Source organism: Mastomys coucha, unplaced genomic scaffold, assembly GCF_008632895.1.
Source record: "Mastomys coucha isolate ucsf_1 unplaced genomic scaffold, UCSF_Mcou_1 pScaffold20, whole genome shotgun sequence".
In the NCBI taxonomy this organism is placed as follows: domain Eukaryota; kingdom Metazoa; phylum Chordata; class Mammalia; order Rodentia; family Muridae; genus Mastomys; species Mastomys coucha.
The window spans coordinates 85,837,988-85,858,232 of NW_022196903.1; the positions used below are offsets into that span (position 1 = coordinate 85,837,988).

At 39.8% G+C, this 20,245-nt stretch overlaps 1 protein-coding gene across 8 annotated transcripts in view; it reads left to right on the forward strand.

Annotated features, from left to right (window-relative positions):
• Positions 1-20,245, forward strand: part of Nr2c2 (nuclear receptor subfamily 2 group C member 2) — a 67,709-nt gene that overhangs the window by 15,922 nt on the left and 31,542 nt on the right. For 4 of the 8 annotated variants that reach the window (XM_031382608.1, XM_031382609.1, XM_031382610.1 and 1 more), the window contains one exon: positions 20,063-20,102. The exons of the other annotated variants lie outside the window; for them this stretch is intronic. The gene's annotated coding sequence lies outside the window, so the exon portion shown is untranslated. The remainder of the gene's footprint in view (positions 1-20,062; positions 20,103-20,245) is intronic. 8 annotated transcript variants of the gene reach the window in all.

A 20,245-nucleotide genomic window follows, 5' to 3' on the forward strand; every position in this document is an offset into this window, starting at 1 on the left:
TTTGGTCTTTTCGAGACAGGGTTTCTCTGTGTAGCCGTGGCTATCCTGGAACTCACTCTGTAGAACAAGCTGGCCTTGAATTCAGAAATCTGCCTACCTCTGCCTCCCAAATGTCTTTTTTTTTAAAAAAAAATTTCTTTGCTATAAAACTATACAGAGTTTTGAGTCTTGTGATTCATTATGATAACTTTATTATATACTTTAAAAAATTTTTAAATATATTTTATGATTATGAGTATTTTTATGTATATAAGTATTTTGCCTGACATGAGTTCAGATGCCTCATACCCACATGTAAAAAGCAGCAGGATATGGCAGTAAATATAATTCTAGCAACAGTGAGTTGAAGAAAGGGGAACCTGAGGTTTTGCTGGCTAGGCAACCTCGCTGAATCCATGAGCTCTAGGTTTAGTGAGAGAGGCTATCTCAAAAAATAACAAAAACTAATGTAGTGTCTGGGAGATGATTGAGTTTCTAAGTTATTGGGAGTGGGGCTGTGATAAAAATACTCTGACAAAAGCCACTTAAGGAAGTGTGGTGGTTTTGAATGGGAAATGTCCCCATTCACTCATGTATTTGAACTCTTGGTCCCCCAGTGATGGCGCTGTTTGGTGAGGTGGTGCAGTCTTGGAGTGGGCTTTGAGAATTTGTCTCTTTCATTTCCTTTGCTCTCTGTGTTTTTAGTTGAAGTTGTGATCTGTCAGTTTCTCCTCCAGCTGCCTGCTCTAATACCTATCCAACTATTATTGAATCTCTCTGGACCTATAAACCAAAGTAAACGTTCTTCTTTAAGTTGCCTTAAAGTTCATGGTATTTGTCCTAGTTAGGGTTTCTCTTACTGTGATGAAATACCATGAACAAAAAGCAAGCTGGGGAGGAAAGGGATTGTTTGGCTTACACTTCCAGATCATAATCCATCACTAGAGGTAGGTAGGAACTCAACCAAGCAGGGTTGGAATCTTGGGGCAGGAACTGATCCAGAAGCCATAGAGAAGAGTTGCTTACTGGCTAGCTTCCCCTGGTTTTGCTCAGCCTGTCCTTCTTATAGAACCCAGGACTACCAGATGAGGATTGGCATCACACACAATAGGCTGAGCCTTCCTCCACGGAACAATAATTGAGGCTCCTTTCTCTGTGATGACTCTAGCTTGGATCAAGTTTACATGCAAAACCAGCCAGTACAGTACTTTATCCCAGTAACAACAGAAAAGTACCTAATATAGGAAGGAATGGTTTATTGTAGCTCACGGTTTGAGGTACAGACCATTATGGCATGGAACTTAAGACAGCAAGAGCTTGAAGCACATTGCAACCACTGTTAGGAAACAGATAGTGCTGGATGCTTGTACTCAGCTCACTTTCTCTTTTTAATACAGTTCAGGATGACAGACCACTGAATAGTATCCATAGTGGGCATATCTTTCCACTTTATTTATCATTAAGATAATCCAGAGCTGGAGAGATGGCTTAAAGGGTAATTTCCACTTTATTTATCATTAAGATAATCCAGAGCTGGAGAGATGGCTCAGAGGGTAAGACAACTTGTTTTTGCAGAGGATTCAGGTTCAGTTTCTACCACCCATCAGTTCCAGAGTTAAATACCCTCCTCCAACTTCTATGGGGACCAGGCATGCATGTGGTGTATAGTTATGTAGGTAGGCAAACATTTATATAGTCTAAAATAAAATAAATAAATCTGAGGAGGGGGGAGCTGAGCATGATAGTATAATTCCAGTACTAGGGAAACAGAAATAGATCTCTTATAATTTGGAGGTCAGCTTGATCCACTTTGGGAGTTCCATGCTAGCCAAAGCTACATAGTAAGACTTTATCTCAAAATAAAACAGGATAAGCCCCTACAGTTTTACCTAAAGGCCCATCTCCTAGGTGATTCTAGTTTGAAAGTTGAGTGGATCAGAGTATTTTTGGCACAAGCAATAAGACTTAAGTTTAAATTTTTAGTAGCCATGTAAAAGTTGGGCATGGGAGCCTCATACCTTTAACCTCAGCCTTTGAGGGATGTAGATGGAAGGATTGGTGAGGCATTCTGGCCACTGACCTAGCTCTAGGATCAGGGAAATACTATCTATCCTAAGGAAGTAGGGTGAAGAGTGGACACCTGATATTCTTCTTATACTTCTGCATACAGAGACATGGATGTACACTTATGTACACCTGTGTACATCACATACACAAAGTAGGGATTGAGGGCAGTGTCTTAGTTAGGGTTTCTATTGCTGTGAAGAGACACCATGACTATGGCAACTCTTAAAAAGGAAAACTTTTACTTGGGACTGGCTTACAGTTTCTGAGGTTTAGTCCATTATCTTCATGGCAGGCAGACATGGTGCTGGAGAAAGAGCTGAAAGTTCTACATCTGGATCTTCAGGAAGCAGGAAGAGAATGCCACACTGGGCATGGCTTGAGCATATGAGACCTCAAAGCCCACCACCCCCCTTGTAACACACCTCCAATAAGGCCATATCTCCTAACAGTACCACTCCCTATGGGCCTATAGGGACCATTTTTATTCAAATACAACATGTGGCTACCTGGCCCCATAGGCTTGCAGCCATATCGCAATGCAAAATGCAGTTAGTCTAACCCCAAAAGCCTCCATGGTCTGTATATATACATACACACATTATCAGCATTTAAAAGTCTGAAAGTTCAAAGTTCCTTCTGAGAATCATACAGTCTCTTAACTGTAATCCCTTATAAAATCAAAATCAAAAAGCAGATCACATACTTCCTATATATAATGGTACAGGATATACATTACCATTCCAAAGGAGAGCTTAGTGAGGAAATACTGGACCAAAGCAAGACTGTAAAGCAACTAGGCAAACTTCAGACTCTGCATCTCCATGTCAAAACTCTTCATATCTCTAATTCCTTTGAGCTTTGTTTTCTGCAACACATTTCTTTTTCTTGGGCTGGTTCTACTCCCTGTTAGCAACTATTCTCAGCGGGTATTCCACGACACTGGCATGTCCAACATCTTGGGGTCCTCAAGGCAATCTAGGCTTTACCTTCACAGCCTCATACAATGGCCTCTCTCTGACACATACCTGGCTTCAGCTGCTTTCCTTAGTCAACGAAGGAGATGCCATAATCCCTTTCTTTTATTTTACCCTTGATTCTAAAGCCAAAACCATGTGGCTAAAGCTGCCAAGTTCTGCTGCTTGCTGGGGCAAGAACATGTTGCCTTGTTCTAATTATCTTTCAGCTTTCTGTTTTTCATGGTTTCCTTTACTATATAAGCTTGGCTGTCCTGGAACACTCTCTGTGGACCAGGCTGGCCTTGAATTCTGAAACCTACCTATGTCTCCCCCCCCCCCCCCCCCAGTGTTGGGGTTAAAGATGTGTGCTACTGCACCCAGCCCTAATCTTTTCTTAAATTCCTTTCACAAACTGGAAGCTTATCTGGGTTGGATCTTAGCCTGAAGTCACAACTCCCTTTTATTCCATTTACCATCCGGCTTTTCTTTAATCTGTTTATCTTCTTGAGCACAGGACTGAGCTCCATTCCACTTCCTGGTGCCCTTTTTCTGCTCAAATTGTACATGTTGTATTTTCTTGCTCAGCTTACTCTTTTTCATTATAAGTTTGCATGAGGGTGAACATTAATAAGTACACCACTAGACTGTTTTGAGATTTCCTCTGCCAAATCAATAAATCAACTCTTCACTTCAGCCTCACAAATCTTCAATTCAGCCTCAGGCAGATTTTTTGGACAAAGCAGCCACATATTTCACAAAAATATCACAAGAACAGTTTCCATTTCAGATAATTAATTTTGTTTCCTCAGAAACCTCTTTAGCTAGGCCCTCTCAGCTCAGAACATTCTCAGCACCACCATCTTCCATGTTCCTACTAGTATGGCCCATTAAGCAGTGCTTAAAGCATTTCCTAACCCAAAGTCCAAATTCCTCCAAACAAAAGCGTGGTCAGACCTATGACAGCGATACCCAAGTCTCTGGTACCAACTTGTCTTAGTTAGGGTTTCTGTTGCTCTCATAAAACACCATGAAAGCACATTGGGGAGGAAAGGGTTTATTCAGCTTATACTTCCATAGCACTCTCCATCATTGAAGTCAGGACAGGAACTCAAACAGGGCAGGATCCTTGAGGCAGAAGCTGATGAAGAGGCCATGGAGGGATTCTGCTTACTGGCTTGCTCCTCATAGATTGCACAAGTTGCTTTCTTATAGAACCCAGGACCATCAATCAGCCCAGGGATGGCACCACCCACAATGGACTGGGTCCACCCCCATTGATCACTAATTGAGAACATATCTTAAAGCTCAGTCTCATAGAGGCATTACCTCAACTGAAGCTTATTTTTCTCTGGTGACTCTAGATTGTGTCAAGTTCATGCAAAACCAGTAAGTTTAGGAGGAGTCTTAGTTAGGGTTTTACTGCTGTGGACCAAGGCAAGTTTTTTTTTTTTTTTTTTTTTTTTTAAGACAGGGTTTCTCTGTATAGCTCTGACTGTCCTGAAACTCACGCTGTAGACCAGGCTGACCTCAAACTCAGAAATCCGCCTGCCTCTGCCTCCCAAGTGCTGGGATTAAAGGTGTGCGCTACCACGGAAATACACCCGGTGTGTTTCCCTTTTTTGAGTCAGTTAATGTGGTAAGCTAGACTGACTTTGCTGTTCAGTTCCACAGTTAAACTGAACTTGACATGATCTTTGTACTTACACATTTTATTTGCATCTGTGTCCATGAATTTGATTAACGTTTTTCTTAAGTTCTGGTGTTTGCATTGCTAGCCTTATAATGCTAGATCTTGAGAGATGGTCCTTCCTTCATTTTCTGTCCTCTGATAGTTTATATGACATTGGAATTGGTGCTTCTATAGTTCTCATAGAATTTGCCTGTAAAACTTGTAGAGCTTGAAGGAATTTTTACAGTACCTTTTAAAAAATAATAATTTGTTTAAGATTTATTAGCACATAATTGTTGAGAATAACATTATTCTATAGTTTAATGTTTCAAGCATCACTAGCTTCAAGCATCATCATCTCCTTCCTTTCTGTGTAATGTATCTATTTTTTTTCTTTTTTTAAATTGTTTTTATTTCATGTACAGTAGTGTTTTCTTTCATGTGTCTGTGTGAGAGAGTCAGATTACCAAGAACTGAAGTTAGAGACAATTGTGAGCTGCCCTGTGGGAGCTGGGAATTGAATTTGGGTTCTCTCAAAGAGCAATTGGATCTCTTAATCACTGAGATATCTCTCCAACCCTCCTGTTTTGTTTTTTTTTTAATGAACATTATTATTTGACAAGCACATATATGTATATAATAACTCTGCCTATATTCACTACCTCCTTTGGAAAAATCCTTTTTAGAATTTTGTAAGTACCTTTAAAGATAATTTGTCTATTTTATATGTTTTAAGATTTATCAGCACATAATTGTTGAGAATAATATTGTATATTTTATTCCTATCAACTTGGTATAAGCTAGAGTCATTTTGGAAGAAAGAACCTCAGCTGAGAAAATGCCCTTACCAGAATGGTCTGTGGGCAAGCCTATGAGGTATTTTCTTGATTGATGTGAGAGGACTGAGCTCACTGTGGGTGCCACCCTGGGCCTGGGTGCTATAAGAAAGCAAGCCGAGCAAACCATGAGAAGCAAGGCAGTAAGAAGTTTCTCCATGGCCTCTGCTTCAGTTCTGACTTGAGGTTTCTGCCTTCAGTTCCTACCCTGACTTCCCTCAGTGATGGACTTTCCTGAAGTGTAAGGGAAAATAAATGCTGTCTCCCCAACTTGCTTTTGGTTATGATACTATTCCAGCAGTAGAAACCTTAACTAAAAGATAATTCCCCTCCTTACCCTCCTTCTCTAGAGCCATCATGTGGTCTTGAGTGCAGCAAGTCCATTGATGTTTGGGTAACTTGCCAGTGGCCACACCATTGAAAACAGTGACTTCTTCCCCTAGCACCCATCCCCTGCTGGTAGCTCTCTGGGGGGAAGTGCCAGGAACCAGTGAGCACCTTCTTCCCTTCCCTTGCACAGTTAACTATAGCTGCTGTGAGTTTATAAGTGCATAGTCATGCTCAGAGAGACTTTCACAGCTTTTTCCAACAACCATCTGCCTTTTTCTCAATGTTCCCTGAACCTTGAAAGGAGCATTATAGATATTTTCTTGAGAGCTGAGCATTCAATACTTATTCACAGTATCTTGATCAGGCTGATCAAGATACTGTGCATTAATCACTGTTCACTACAAAAATAAGCATTTGACTAAAGGCGGTGGGCAGAACAATCTGAAGGTATTAGCTTAAATAATTAGGATGCAGTTTGAATAATAAATTGTGTTCCAAGGTGTTTATGTCATTTTATATTCCTGTCAGCAGTGTAGGATACTTCGAGTTGCTGTAAACTCTTTATATGATCAGTATTTGTAATATGAGACCTTGTGACAGATATGTATTAAGTAGCAAATGTGTGCCACCTGCTTTGACAACTGATGCCAAGCATCTTGTGATTACCTGCCAGACATATAGTATCTTTGACAGTGTCTATTCAAGTCCTTTGCCTATTTTTGAGTTGCTCTTTTACTATGTTTTAAGAGGTTTTTTTCATTGTTATTGGTTATTTGTTTGGTTTTTGAGACAGAGTTCAATGTGTAGCCCTAGCTAGCCTTAATATCTACCTTCCTCTTTTTCCTGGATTGTGGTCTTAAAGTTGTATGCCACCATGAATAGCCATTATGTGTTCTTCATCAAAAATTAAATTTGAAGATATCTTCTCCCAATCTTTGGCTGAATTTAAAAAAATAAAAAACCTTACGTCTCCCTCCCTCTTTCCCTCCCTCTCTCTCTCTCTCTCTCTCTCTCTCTCTCTCTCTCTCTCTCTCTCTCTCTCTCTCTCTCTCTCTCGTGTGTGTGTGTGTGTGTGTGTGTGTGTTTATACACTTGCCATAGCACAAGGACAACCCATGGAAGTCAGTTCTCTTTACCAGATAGGTCCTGGAAGTGAACTCAGTTGTCAGGCTTGGCAGCAGGCTTTACCTGCTGATCATCTTACCAGCTCCTGTCTTTATCTTTGAATTTTCTTGACATGTCTCTTAAAGAGCAAAAGCTTTTTATTTTAATGATTTTTAATTTATTGATTTATTTATTTTTTTAAAAGATTTATTTTTTTATTATAGGTAAGTACACTGTAGCTGTCTTCAGATGCACCAGAAGAATATATCATATCTCATTACAGATGGTTGTGAGCCACCATGTGGTTGCTGGGATTTGAACTCAGGACCTTTGGAAGAGCAGTCAGTGCTCTTACCCTCTGAGCCATCTCTCCAGCTTAAAATTTTTACCTAGCCCAAGGCCACAGGATCTTCTCTCCTTGGAAGTTTTATAATTCTATAGTTTACTTAGTGATCTTTACAGTTTAGCCTTAGTTACAGTACAATCAGCATGTGATGTGTTTGGGATCACTTCTTTGACATTTTAGTTTGGTGTGTTAACTTCTAGTCTTCTCTGTATTCATGGGAAGGCTGTATTCACATATAATTTAGAAGCCTCCAGGTTTTCTTGTTGGGGTGTTACTTTATTTTAATGGTCATAGGGATGGAACCCAGGGCCTATGTGTATACTAGGTAAGTGTTGTACCACTGAGTTACACCTGAAGCTCCAGAAACATAAAGTTTTTAAGTTGAACATATATGTGTATGCTCCAGTGATTGTCAGGATCAGTTAGTTAACTTGTGGTAGTTTTAGTGACTTCAGATGCAAACACTGATTCTCCTTGTCAGGTTGTAATGGTGCATGGGTTGGGTTTGTATTTGTCCACTCCATTGTGATGCATTTAAGTTGTTTTCCAAAATTTCTTAGATATAAATGGTGCTGTAAAGGACATCTTTGTATGTTTCCTTGGGCTCACATGGGAATATTTCTCTAGATTAAAAATAGAATTGGTAAATCCAGAGCTATGAAAGTCAAATTGGATCTTCTGAGTTTTTATTCTTAATATTTCTTTAAAATAATTATATAGCTTTACATGCAATAAGTAGATAGACCAGAAGTTACCTAATTGAGCATGACTTGTGATCCATTTCCTTCACATCCATTGCCCTCTTTATATATTGGCATTTTTACATCTCTTTATTATCCAAAAATGATATTAATAGAAAAATATAGACATTTGTATACAAACAATGTATTATACTTACATTCAGGAGAAGCAAAAGGAAAGCAGTCTAGTTTTAATGCATGTGTCATCTTAGTCAGGTGTAGATACCATAGATGATAGGATAAGAGAGCTGAGCTGGATGAACATCCTTAAATGAGCTGTGACTTAAGGGCAATAAGAAAAAGAAATGGGTACTGTGGAACTATAAGAAAACTGATGTTAGAAAAAGTAAGACTAGACTTGTGATATAAGAATTGAGATGACCCAAGGAGTTGTCAGAAGGGAGAAAATGAGGAAGCTTGGTGTCCTTGCACAAGAGTTGTAGCTTATGTATTCCAAAATAATTCCTGTACTGTCTGTGTCTTGGCACAAAGAAATACTGCTCTTTCATAGAGAGTACCGGTATCCTGAATTTTCACTGCATTTGAGGTATATGGTTAGTATCCAATCCTTTAAAAAGATTTAGGAAATTGTACCCTTTTACTTGTCAATTCGAAAATTAGAAATTAGGAAGTGAAACTACTTTGTCGACAAAAATATCAGAAACGGAGCTGCTGCTGCTGCTGCTGCTGCTGCTGCTGCTGCTGCTGCTGCTGCTGCTGCTGCTGCTGCTGCTGCTACTGGTTAAGGACATCTTCCTTGGTTCTAAGATAGCATGATACTTGCTTCCCTCCAAGAAATAAGAATAAGAATGATGTAAATAGATTGCAGTTTGTTCTTAACTACCTCATATAAACCTTTCGATGAAGCAAGGAGGCACTGAGCTCAGTTTTACAAGTAAGCAAAGATTTAGAATAATCAACCAATGGGCTCAAAGCTTCCTACATGGGAGCCAAGATACTTAGCTTGGATGGTTTTGATAAACTAATCTCACGAGGATAGTTCTGTGTAGCTTTGTAGGTAAAGAAACAGCCTAGTTTTTAAAAGTCTTCAGAGGCAACTCTTTAATAGTCAAGAGGACAGAATACTTTTATACCTTATCCTAATAATTTGCTTGATTCCTAGATCGGCTACAAGACAAGCTATGAAAACACCTATTTTAGACTTGTGAAAAATAAGATTGTTCAAAGTACCAAACTTTAGCACTATGTGTGGTCTTGGAGGGTAGCCTTCATTGGAAGTCCTTTAAATAGAAGAAGAAAATTAGATACAAGATGGCCACCACCTGTATTCCATTACCCACCTCATCCACCCCAATTATAGTTGCTTTTATCCTCTCTGAGTTTATTATCTACAGGCCTAGCCCTTTACCACGTAAAAGGTTAGCTTTAATAAGACCAAAACTTTTCTCATATTTACTGTTGTGTTCCCTGGGTTCTATACATTGAATAGAGCACTTAAATTTTGCTTGTTGGGCTAGGCATAGTAGTGTACCTCTAGCAGGTAAGTTTGAGGCTGGCATGATCTTACATAGTTTTAGACCAGCCAGAAACAACTGTGTAGTGAGACCTGTTTTAAACAGTAAGATAGAATTGCTTATTGGATGAATAATTTTTTTGGTCTTTTAAAATATACATTTATCTAGTTGTGCCCACCGTGTGTACTACTTTGTGTTTCCATAATGCCATTTTATAGAATAGTCTATCTGCTGCTTGCTATACAGACTGCAAGAACATAATTTTCATAGCTGTCTTATATTGTATAATAGAACATAGCATACCTTACCAACCTATTACCTAGTGTGAGAGAGATATAGTTATTCTAACCTTTCCCGGTTATAAATTATAAGGTAATTCTTAAAGAATATTGGGTTATGTGGAGGTGGATGGATGGACAGGAAGATTGAGATAAATGTTGCATAAAATGAGGCAGAGCCACACTAGAGAACCAGTCTAATGGCTTGAGTATCTGATGGGCTGCCACTTTCCATGGAACTATAAGTATCTGGCATTTTCTGCTGCTTCTGCTGCTGGTGCTGGTGGGCTTTTCCCTACCAGATCCTTAATGAGGAGACCCTTTCTATTTCTTAGAAAGATAATTCAGAATAAAGCCCTTTGTGTGTGGGCCCTTATTGATCACATCAGTATAGGATCATGAGGTCAAAGCATGAATAGATTTTTGTGCAGAATTCTCTGTTCTTCAGAAGTTTGGTCCCAGAGCTTTTTGCTTCTCCATATTCCTCTTTCCTTTCACAGGCACTTATTGGCTATTGCCAGTGAGTTTTTGCAACTGTAACTAGTTGTTGATGAGTCCATCTTTTCTAAAAAGAGCCTTTATCTTCCTGAAATGTTCTTTTGAAATAGTATCTGAGTCCTAGAATCTGAGGAATGCATGGACGTTTAACTTACGTTGCTTTAAATCAGTACACATACAAGTGGAAAAAAGGTTTTGTTGTTTGTTTTTGTTTCCCCGAGGCTAAGCTGACCCTAGAATACACTGTGTAGCCAAGGATGCCCTAGAACTTCTGATGTTCCTGTGTTTACCTCTCCAAGTGCTGAGACCACCAGCCTTTGTTTGCATGCCTGGTTTATGTAGTGCTGAGGACCTAACTAACCTAGATCATACTGCATGCTAGGCAAGCACTCTCTGAACTGATCTACTTCCCTAGTCCAACTTGAACTTAAGTTTTAAAATTTACTATGTCTACTTTTGTCTCCAGCCCATGTTAAAACAAAACAAAACAAAAATGGTACACTGAACCTCCTTCTTTCTTCCTTCCTTTCCTTTCCTTCCTCTTTCCCTTCTTCCCTCCCTCCCTCCCTCTCTCCCTCCCTCTCTCCCTCCCTTCCTTCCTCCCTTATACTTTTGCTTTGTTTTGATGACTGTGAACATTCATCTAGTACTAATTATTGAAACAATGTGTGCCTGGATCACATAGGAGACTACCCTTAGGCTTCATAGCAGATATTTGTGTTTCCGAGCCAGAGAATCTGTGTATTAGTTTTTTGTAAAACTGCATCTCTAAATTCACTGGTGCCTCAGGAGTTTTCTTTCCTCAGTGGCCTTGGAGGAAGAGTTGGTGAGTTGGCTGAAACTTGAAGCCATCCTTTGCACCTCTGGCATCCTTCATACACTGACACATTTGTTGCCCATTTTCCTACCCAGACTTTAGACTAGGACCTCAGCTCTTATTGTGTGCTGGGCATATCTTTGATTGAAACCTGAAAATTATGAGGAGAAAGGCTGAATCCATGATTGTTCAATTGAAGCAAGAAGATGGACACTGGCTGGGTCCATAGCTGGGATTCCCAGAGAAATGGTACTGAATTAGGTTAGTTGGGTACTTATAAAGGCAGAACCCACAAGGCTATTCAGATGCTGTAATTAGGGTTCTCTAGAGTCACAGAACTTATGGAATGAATGAGGGGGAGGGAGAGAGAATATGATGTATGGAATTTATTGGAATGACTTACAGGAATGGCTAGCTATGAATAGAAAGTCTAAGAATCTAGTGGTTGCTCAGTGCCATGAGGCTTGGTGTTTCAGCTGGTCTTCTGAATAAGCTGGAATCCTGAAGAAGTAGGTTCAACAAATGTGCTGGCAAGTAAGTCCAAGCAGACAAAGAACAAACCCTTCCTTCTTCCACTTTCTTTATTGTAGACCTCTGGCAGAAGGTATGGTCCAGATTAAAGGTGTGCCTCAAAAACTGGATTTAAGGCATGTGTGTCTTCCAGCCTCAAGATCTGGATCAAAAGTTTGTGTTTTCCAGCTTTGAGATCTGGGTCACAAGTGTGCCCTCCATTTCTGGATTGTAGTTTGTTCCAGATATAGTCAAGAGAACAAGTGGGATAGCTATAACAAGTGCTTATAAAGCCAGAACCCACAAGGCTATGGTATTTCCAGTCATTGTCCAATTGGGAGCAAGTATATATCCTTATGTACTTCCTGCCTATGTACCTGTAACTGCACAGAGGGATGTTCAGTTATGGTGACCAACCTTGTTTACTGAGGTGAAAACACTTATCTTACAATGCCCCCAGCATTCCACAAAGTCATCTGTCTTTGGGAAAATGGCTTATAGGTTAACTTTAGCTCTTAAAGACAGCAAACAAGTCCATTCTGTTGTTCTTGGAGTAGTTTTTGAATGTAGTGCAGACCATATGATATTGCCTATGCTTCAGAGATCCATATCTATAGAAAAGTAGCTTTGGCATAGTGAAGTTGAATATACTGTATGCAGACTGTCCATGTTCTCCAAATCTTCTCTCTATGCCATGTAGTTTTAAAATTGCTTCTGGTTGTTTATTCTCCATAGTAACATTCTGCAAATTCACTAAAGAAAGGTGATCTGTAAAGGGGAGGGTAGTGAGGAGAGGGTTTAACAAAGCTACAGGAGTCTAGGTAAAGGGAAGCCTTGGTAAAATAACATACATCTTCCCAGAAGTAGGTCATCATGGTAGTCAGCAGACTGCTACAGTAGCTAGCTGGCAGAACAGCAGAAACACTTTGATTTTGTTTCGTTGGTTACAGTGAATGGTAGTAAACTTGACCTTCAGCAAAGCAGGGTCACAGAAAGGGCAGCTTTAAACAGCCTTGTCTGGTATGGAATCTGCACAGCAGAGTTTGAAGGCTATCCACCAACCCCTGGCTGATTTGGTTACTATTTGACTTGGGAAGTTGCTGAAGAAAAGAAAATGTAAATAAAGCTGCTGGAAACAATTGGCTGGTTAGTTCGGAGTGAGAGAGAGAGAGAGAGAGAGAGAGAGAGAGAGAGAGAGAGAGAGAGAGAGAGAGAGAGAGAGAGAGAGAGAGAGAGAGAGAGAGAGAGAGAGAGAGAGAGAGACAGAGAGACAGAGAGACAGAGAGAGACAGAGAGAGAGAGACAGAGAGAGAGAGACAGAGAGAGAGAGAGAGAGAGAGAGAGAGAGAGAGAGAGAGCTAGTAGGGTGGGGAGGAGTAGAAGAAAGCAAACCAGTGGGGTAGCCGGTAGCACAGGAAATCTCTAGTTGTACTTGCATGAATGTGTGGGGGCTGGGAGGCGGCTCTAAGCACTATATTTTAGTAGAAACTTGTTTCCAAAGCTGTTAGTAAAATGCACAGTATTTAGAACCCAGTTGTGTATTTAGAGGAATTCATATCTATTATGCTCAAGTACTAGCAGGCTTTTTTTTCTTTTTTAGGGACTGGGCAAAAGTATGGTGAGTACATTGCTTGTTTTTGGCAGGTAATCTGCCTATGAACAAAAGATTATGAACCAGATTGCTATTAAATATCACAGTTTTACATAATTGTGAGATATAGTTGTTGGCTTTGTCTTTTTCAGTTTCTAGACAAGGTCTCCTTTGGCGCCCAGGCTGAACTGGGACTCATGATCCTTCTGCCTTATAGATGTGTGTGTGTGTGTGTGTTCATTTATATTGTTTAAATTTGAGCCTTTAAAGGCTTCAAGTGAAGAACTTATAGGTCATCAAGAAAGCATAGCTTATCAGCTAGACTAAAAACTTTCCAGTCCTTTGTGTTACACATAAGAATGGTCTGTAGACAAGCCGGAGGGGCATTTTCTTGATTAATGATTGATATGGGTGAGCCCAGTTCATTGTGGGTGGTACCACCCCTGGGCAGGTGGTTCTGGGATATATAAGAATACAGACTGAGATAGCCTTGAGAAACTAGCCAGTAGGCAGCATTCCTCCATGGTTTCTGCCTCAGTTCCTGCCTCCAGGTTCCCATCTTGTCTCTTGGTGATGTAGTGTGAGGGTAAACTAAACGATTTCTTCTCTAGGTTGCTTTTGGTCATCGTGTTTATCACAGCAGTAGAAGCCCCAAACTAAAACAGAGGTAGACTCTGCAGTCCAGGAGCAGTGTATCAGTTCCCCTCTGATGAAACCTGCTACCCAGGTGATGCAAACTTCAACACAGAGGGGTCACTCGCTGCCCAGCAACCCAAATGCAATGGTCATTTGAAACAAATACAAAAGAATATGGTTCTTTTTAGCCTAGGCTGCCTGTAGCCCTTTAGGCATTTATATTGTTCATTATTTCCCTTGGATGTTAAGAATTCAGAAGTTCCTGATTGAGATTTGTAGCATATTAGGTTTGTTTGCCAATTTTTCTGTACTATGTTTGAACTGTTTTGCTTTATGGAAATGCTGCAATCTAAATTTAGAAGTTTTGTTATCTGCACATTGACTCCATGTTGTGCAGATATTCCTCAACCTAAATGTTTGTTTTTTAGCAGATGACTGAGTGGGAAACAATGCTGTGCAGCGATGGAAGAATGTGAGAAAATCTGAACTTACATTTTGAGAACCCACCCATGTCCTTTGTTTATGTAATAAACTTCCAAGAGAGGCACTGAGCTGTACCTATATGATGTCTAATTAGCAGACATTAGAAGATCTAAGCAAAGTCCAAATTCAAGGCTGCAAAACAGAGACTTCTTATTTTTTCCCTAAGATAGCACTGTTCATTCACTAAGCATTCACTGTGTGCTCAAAAGAGAAATAAATAGTCATGTATTCCTGTTCTTAGGTTCCTGAACAGATAGGGTCATATCCTGTGAAGAGTGCCAATATCCAGGACTGTGAAGCCTATAGGAGACAATCATGCCAGTTTGAGAGACATTAAAGGCAGGCCACAGAAACAGGACTTTAATTAGACTATGGAGATAACAAAGGTGACCCGTGTATTAGAAATACATGGATAACTTTAGAAAGAAGTGAAGTTTAACCCTTTTACTCTAAGCTGCAAACCATGAAAAGGTTTAAAGCTATGTCCAAACACAGCTGTACACCTTCATAACCAACTTTGCACACAGTTTCATGGGATCCTTCCTTGATTTATATGTTATTTGATACAGGGTCTCTTTCTTAATTGGGGTTTCTATTTCTGCACAGACATGACCAAGAAGCAAGTTGGGGAGGAAGGAGTTTATTCAGCTTACACTTATACTTCCACATTGTTGTTCATCACCATAGGAAGTGATATATCACCATAGGAAGACAGGAACTCACACAGGGTAGGAACTTGGAGGCAGGAGTGGATGCAGAAGCCATGGAAGAATGCTGTTAACTGGCTTGCTTCCCCTGACTTGCTCAGCTTGCTTTCTTAGGGAACCCAAGACTACTAGCCCTGGGATAGTACCACCCACAATGGGCCCTCCCCACCTTGATCACTAATTGAGAAAATGCCTTACAGCTGGATCTCATGGAGGCATTTCCTCAAGGGAGGCTCCTTTCACTGTGATAGCTCGAGTTTGTGTCAAGTTGACACACAAAACCAGCCAGTACAGCATCCCACCCCACCCCAAGATAGGGTTTCCCTGTGTAGAACAGGCTGGCCTTAGACTCAGAGATCCACCTGCCTCTGCCTCCTGAGTACTGGGATTAAAGGCATATGCTTTTACAGAGCTCATATTTCTTATTCCAGTCTCTCTACCCACAGCATCCTTAGTGCTGGGATTATAGGTGACTGCCACAACACCCAAATAAGCATTGTTGGGAATTGGAACCTAGGGCCCTTTCATATAAGACAAGTGTCTACTATTGAGTCACACTCTCCACTCTATAGAGTTCTTTATACTAGTAGTTTTCTTGTTAAAGCACAAGTACCACATAAACCTGAATGTTGCCTGGCAGTTGTACTTGAGCATTAATTAAATCTGTCCTCTGCAAGCCGAGAAGTTGAAGGAGGTAGAAGATGGCAAGGGCTAAGGCACAGACTCAACTGGCACTGAGATCGCATTACGCAGGGAAAGACAGAAGGCAGAGGCTTAGACTAGGTGGAAGAATAGCTGGTGTTTATGTTTTGTCATCAGGCTGACTTTATATCACTGTGCTGAATGTTTTCCAATATACATATGGAAGGAGAATGTATTTCCAGATTTATTAATAATGCTAGTCTCTAAATTCAGGCACCTGCAAGCATTTCTTAGAGATCCTGTTATGATATCATTTTGCTTTTAAGTAAGGCCATCTTTGTGCTGCTTCTGATAACATTGCAGTGTTTGACCTCAATTGTCAACTTACTAGGATTGAGAAATGGAAGCTGTATCAGTAGCATTTTGTGAGACAGTTAGATAATGAAGGCATTGACCAGACAAATGGATTTATCGCTTGATGGAATTATAAAATAACGATGTTGGTGGGAAATGGTGAAATGTAGGAAGTGGTGGTTTGTTGCAGGAGTTAGGTCTTGGGAGTGTGTCTTTGAGGGCTGTATTTCTGTGGCCCCTTCTTTTCTGTTTCTTGCTTGCCAAGTTAGAGCAGCTCTGCCTCATTGCCTTTGTGATGACTGAAACAGTGAAATAGAAATAATTCCTCGATTTACATTACTTTTCTATTATCTGTTAAAGCAGCACAAAAACATAGCATATCTACTATATTCCATCTCTAAGGCCCCGGGAGTCTAGATTACTAGCCTTGCCACTTTTAGAATTGAGCATCTCTACATACAGACTCCCAAGGGTGCTTGAAGCTATTCACTTAACCTAAATTTAATACTGAATCCATTGCTAGTATGCTTCCCTATCCAACGCAGGTAGAGTCCTTTGGTCTTCTTTTATAAATAACATTGCATTTAGGGCTTTTGTGTGTGCTAGGCAGGCACTGTATCATTGTGCTATATCTGTAACTCTGTGCTTCTGAAATAAGGAACCATGAACTTGGCAAGTATATGCTTACCCAGGTAAAGAAGCCAGATTCCAGAGAGTATATAGCCTGTACTTGGACCAGACTGCAAAGCTTAAAAACAGCACTCTCATAGCCCAGCTCAGGTTCAAGTATGACATAGGCCCATTAGCTGCTGTAGTTTTGTGGTTTGAAAACCTTTCCTGGGTCTCTATAAAATATTTTTTAATATACTTGGTTATTTAAAAGACAAATTTGTTAGTGTAATTTATATATACATTTTAATTGTTAGTTTAATATATACATAAATTTGAATTCTATTGATTGTAAAACTCAATGAATTATCACAGAGAGAATGTTTCCATGTAACTACCACCCAGGTTGAGAATAGGGGGTGTGGAATGTACTCATTTGGTAGAGTGCTTGCCTAATATATACAAAGCACCCATCTGTAATCCCAGTATGTGGGAGGTGGAAGGAAGCAGAAAGATCAGTCCTTCAAAAATTATCCTTGGTTACATAGTGGGCTTGACGCTAGCCTGGCATATATGATATCCTGTCTCCTAAGACAGAAAGGGAGGGATGGCAGGGCAAAGAATGAGGGAGGAAGAAGAGAACTTCCTAAATTCTAGAAATTTAGACATTTCTATTCTATTTTTCATTTTTATTCACTCTTCCTTCTTCCTCAGAGCTGACCTCTGTCCTGTTTCTTTTTTCTTTTTCTTTTTCTTTTCTGTCCTGTTTCTTACACTAAGAATTAAATAGAGTTTTTGTTTTGAGCTTTTTTTTTTTTTTTTTTGATAGAATCTTGCTCTATAGCCCAGACTGGCTTCCAACCCTGAATCTTTCTGTCTTGGCCTTACAAGTGCTGAGATTACAGGTATACAAACCTAACCCCAAGTGGAAAATTTTGTTCACTCATTATTTTTAAAAAAATTAAACATGATTTGCAATAACAATATAATTCACATTTTTAATCTCTACTTTCTAATCTTATTGACTCTCAAAGAAGCCTGAAATCCCTTAGCCTATTTTATATAGTCTGGAGAATGATATATAATGGCCATTTTTGGTTTTGAATGAATATGTAAGTAAAAGAATAAATGGCAAGACATTTTAAAAACTGGCACTAAAACATCTAGCAGAAAATGACTGGAGTAGTGGAGGCATTTGTCTGGAGTTCCTAGTAAAAGAACAGATAATAGCAGAGAGATAGTGTCAAACCAATGGCTTACAAACATCTAGTAGAAACTAACTTAGGAGCCTGTTAAGGCAGCCAGCTGGAGTGCCCCTCATCAGTTGTAGGCAGAACAGTGTGTCCTTCAGGGGTGAGGCTTCCAAGCACAAGAAAACATAGCCACAAAGAGAGGTGACATCAAATTGGGTACTCACTACATCCAGCAGAAATAGACTGGACAAGTTGAGGCAGTCAGCTGGAATTCTCAGCTGAATTTCCTCTTCAGGGCTGAGTGTCTCCTTCGGCAAACTCTCTGTCTTGTCTTTCTTCTAATTTTAGTTTCATTATCCATCATCTGTTAGTGGCATCTTTCTTTTTTGGGTGATCCCATAACTTGGTTGTCTTAAATACTACACTAAAATCCAGACATCTCTTCCCAGAAGTGATAGTGGTAGATCCCCACATTGCTTTGATTACTATAGGTTTTAGAATGCTTTAAATACAGAGGTGTGGGCCCACCTACATATTCATTTTCTTTTACAGGATTGTTTTGTTCTGGATTCCTTGCATTTTACCTGGATTTTAGGACCAGCAGATCAATACATGGAGAGAAAAGAACACCTGGGGCTTTTTTATAGCAGGAATGCCATTGTCTATTTTATTAATTCTTTCAGTGATATTTTTTGGGGAATTTGTTTTGTTTGTTTTCTTTTTCTTTTTTTGACTTTTTTTGGGGGAGGGGGTTGTAAAGAAAAACAACCTTTCACTGTAGTCCAAGCTGGTTTATGCAACTCTGGTTGGCCTCAAACAGCAATCCACTGCTTCAAGTTTCTGGGATTACATGTCTGAGCCATCACACCTTTATTGTTTATACTTACTTTGTTAAATTTATTCCCATGTTTTGTTCTTTTCTATGTTATATCAGTGAGAATGTTTACTCTTTTTTTTTTTTTTTTCCGAGATAGGGTTTCTCTGAATAGCCTTGGCTGTCCTGGAACTCACTCTGTAGACCAGGCTGGCCTTGAACTCTGCCTGCCTCTGCCTCCCAAGTGCTGGGATTAAAGGCGTGTGCCACCACTGCCCAGCTGAGATTCTTTTTTTTTTTTTTTTAAGATTTATTTATTATTATTATTATAAATGAGTACACTGTAGCTGTCTTCAGATACACCAGAAGAGGGCATCCGATTTCATTATGGGTGGTTGTGGGCCACCATGTCGTTGCTGGGATTTGAACTCACGACCTTCAGAAGAGCAGACACTGCTCTTAACCGCTGAGCCATCTCACCAGCCCTGAGATTATTTTCTTAATTTTGTTTTCAGATTGCCATTGCCAGTGTATAGAAATGCAGTTAATCTTGTACCTGCAACCTTGGAACTCTGACTAGTTATAAGGGAATTTTTGTGGGTTCTGTAAGATTTTTATGTAATAACATTTAATATGGCCAGGCGGTGGTGGCACACGCCTTTAATCCCAGCACTTGGGAGGCAGAGACAGGCGGATTTCTGAGTTTGAGGCCAGCCTGGTCTACAGAGTGAGTTCCAGGACAGCTAGGGCTATACAGAGATACCCTGTCTCCAAAAACAAAAAAACCAAACCAAAACAAAACAAAAAAATTTAATATGCATATTAATTTTTTTTACAATCATGGTATATATTTGCTTCCCTCATCTTTCTTTCTTTCCCTTTCACTCTCCCCCACCCCCTCTAGTTTTCTTCTCTCTATATATAGTTTCCCAGCTAGCAGTTCTAGTATATTCCCACAGCAGTGAAAACATACTTGGTCTTGTTTCTCATCTTGGAGGAAAGCTTTGTCCTCTATCGTTTATAAGATTGAGTGCTTTCCTCATTTAATTGGTTTTTTGGTTTGTTTGTTTTTTTCTTTTAAAACATGAAAGGGTGTTAGGTTGTGTCAAGTGCTCTCTGTCTGTTTTGTCCAATGCAGTGATCTTGCTGCTCTTGCTGAACTGATTTTCATGCACTGAACCAGACTTGCATTCCATAGGAAAGCTGCACTTAGGCATGCTCCTGGATTCAGTTTGCTTTCTTTTGTTGAGTTTTTAGATCTATATTTGTAAGATAATTTTCATGACATCTTATAAGGTATTGAGCAATATTGGCCTCACAGAACAAATTAGGGAAATATATTTTAGGGTGTGGGAAACATGCCACCTTTGTATTATATCGGTTCATGATATACTTTTAATCTAGGAAAATACTGTCTTCTTACTTCAGGTACCCAGGTGACCACTCAGCACGTTGATCCTCGCCTTTGGTAGGTATTGTATGAGACCCTTGTGTTTATGGTGAACTTTGCCCAACTCAGTTCTGCCTGAATCTAGGAGGATGCCAAACCCTTCCATAAATGCTGCTCCCAATAATTTTCAGGGCTGTGCTAGTTCCATTTGTCGTCCATCC